This window comes from Belonocnema kinseyi, chromosome 6 (assembly GCF_010883055.1).
Source record: "Belonocnema kinseyi isolate 2016_QV_RU_SX_M_011 chromosome 6, B_treatae_v1, whole genome shotgun sequence".
NCBI classification, from domain to species: Eukaryota; Metazoa; Arthropoda; class Insecta; order Hymenoptera; family Cynipidae; genus Belonocnema; species Belonocnema kinseyi.
Genome location: NC_046662.1, coordinates 148,850,505 through 148,853,273, shown reverse-complemented (window position 1 = coordinate 148,853,273; position 2,769 = coordinate 148,850,505). Strand labels below are relative to the sequence as shown.

General features: G+C 33.4%; 1 protein-coding gene across 5 annotated transcripts in view; it reads left to right on the top strand.

The window, feature by feature from the left end:
• The first annotated feature begins 692 nt into the window (after positions 1 to 692).
• The window catches only part of LOC117174910 (zinc finger protein 658B-like), a 184,814-nt gene continuing 182,737 nt past the window's right edge, over positions 693 to 2,769 (top strand). For 2 of the 5 annotated variants that reach the window (XM_033364352.1, XM_033364350.1), the window contains exon 1: positions 693 to 807. The gene's annotated coding sequence lies outside the window, so the exon portion shown is untranslated. The remainder of the gene's footprint in view (positions 808 to 2,769) is intronic. The other 3 variants (XM_033364356.1, XM_033364351.1, XM_033364360.1) reach the window with 3 other exon arrangements.

Genomic DNA, 2,769 nt, shown 5'->3' with positions numbered 1-2,769 from the left:
ATCACTTTTAATAGGAAATTTACCGGTCTTGCCAATACAAAGCAATGCAAAAGATGCAAAAAACAGGCCTACCTGATCGGAGCACCATCTATTGGATTTATTTAAACTACGATACCCCTCCGGATGCTAAGGGATCAGAAAAGTGGGGGCGATGCATGGGGCTGGTTTCTACGGCATGAAGCATGATCGGTCTCATTCTTCCTCAGTGATCCCGACTTTGGCATGTTGAGCTAGTGCGCTTGCCCGGCGCAGCGACTCTCATTAGTCGCTATTGGCGTGCGATTCAAATCGGGTATAATTGACAATTATAGAAATTAAGCACCATAATGATTATAAATGATATATTATTATCAGCAATTACGCAATTTGTGATATCAGGTTAGAAAAAAATACCAACGAGTATATTTTCGAAATAATAGCATATTTTCTTTCATTTCAATAGATTAATTTTTATGTCATTAACAAAGGTTTTTAAAGAAAAAAATGTTCATTCAACGAGTCGTATCTATACCGAAATTTTGGTACGAATAGCCAGATTTTTTTGGTACTAGTAGACACTGGCTCTATTTTTATTATCAGTAATGATAATTTTTGTTCATTTTTTTTCCTGGTGAGTGGCATAATGTGAAGAGTCGCTGCGCCGGGCAAGCGCAGTAGCTCAACATGCCAAAGTTTGGATCACTGTTATAATACTTTTCTGATGTTTAATAAAGTTACAGTCAATCATGTACTGCGATTAAATTTGGAACGGCGGAATAATCACTTGAATTATGTTGATCAGCATAAAGTGATAGGAGATGGTGGCAGGTTTGTTAAAAATAAAGATTCTCAAGGCTCTGAGAAGCTCTGAGAAATTATCAGCAGGTACTCTGGTAGATATATTTAAAGGTTAGGTAGCTCGTTTAAATGTGAGAGACTCTCGCTTTTTAAGTTTTTATTCAAATTATTAACACTTTTTTTAATTGATGAATTTTCTCATTATACTTATTTATAAATATAACTTCTATACTAATATACACTTTTCTTGTCGTTACTAGTTTCTAGTAGTTACCCTACCGATAGAAATCTCTGAGTATTTCCCAGCGAAATAGCCTGGCCCATTTGAGACTATAAGCAGAGTCGATTTGAAACAATTTAGTCTGAGAGATTTGGGTTATTTTGAAGGTCTCTTTAGTGGTCCGTTTAAGAGTGGTACGACGGTAATACAATGTTCCTTTTGTATTCGTCACGTACCGGGTGGGCAGAATTATTTACAGTAGTTGGCCGTCGCTAATCCGACTCTCCCTTTTTAAATTTCTCTTCAAATTATTAATACTTTTTTTAATTTAATGAATTTTCTCATTATACTTATTTATAATTATAAATTATATGCTAATATACCATTTTCTATTTGAATTAAAAAACGTCTTTTTTGGCGTATCTCATACCATTTGCGAGAAACATCTTATTAATTCCAATTTTAAGTATTTAATAAAAAAGTTAGATATCTGAAATCATCGAAACCCGTAGATTTCGAATTATTATGTTTTAGGCTGCCCTACCGAAAAGAATCTTTGAGTATATACTAAAAATTCTTTAGGTCAAAGAATCTCAAGAAATTCTCCGCAGACACTCAGGTAGATATTTTTAGAGGTCCAGGAAGCACGTTTAAATGGTCTGAAGGCTTTAAAATATCCTTTCCGAAATTGAAATAAGAATACGATCATAAATAACAAGCAGAGAGGCTATCTCAACAGAGTAGCCGACACTCAAGGGTCCTTTGTTAAGCTTTCGGATTAAAATTTATGAGTAGATTTTTTTAAATTTCATAGTTAACAGCCTAAAACATAACAATTCGGAATCTACAGGTTTCGATGACTTCAGATATCTAACTTTTTTTTTAATGCTTAAAATTGGAATTAATAGAACGTTTCTCGTAAATGGAATGAGATACACCAAAAAAGAGAACATTTTTGAATTCAACTAGAAAATTGTATATCAGTATATAAGTTATAATTGTAAATAAGTATAATGAGAAAATTCATCAATTAAAAAAAAGTGTTAATAATTTGAAGATAAATTTAAAAAGGGAGAGCGGATTAGCTACGACCAACTACTGTAAATAACTCTGCCCGCCCGGTACGTGATGAATACAAAAGGAACATTATATTACCATCGCACCACTCTTAAAACGACCACTAAAAGGATCTTGAAAAGGACCCAAATCTCTCAAACTATCTCCGAGACTGTTTTGTTTCAAATCGACTTTGTTTATAGACTCAAATGGGCCAAGCTATTTCGCTAATGAAAACTCAGAGATTTATTTCGTTAGGGTGTTAACTATGAAATTAAAAAAACCTACTTCTAAATTTTATTCCGAAAGCCTTTGAGTGTCGGCTACTCTATTGAGATAGCCTCTCTACTTGTTATCTATGATCGAATTTTTATTTCAATTTCAGCCTCTTTGCTTGTTATTTATGATCGTATTTCAGTTTTGGAAAGGACATTTTAAAGCCTTTAAAACATTTAAAATAGCTACCTGGATCTTTATATATATCTACCTGAGTGCCTGCGGAGAATTTCTCTGAGCTTCTCTGACCCTAGAGACTCTTTAGAATGTACTCAGAGATTTCTATCCGTAGGGTGATATCAGATATCTAACTTTTTTTTACATGTTTAAAATTGGAATTAAAATACGAGGGTGGATTGATAAGTTTCCGGCCTGACCAAGAAAAACAACGTTTTTAAGAATTTTTTTTTTTTATTTCTCAACATAATCTCCTCCAAGGC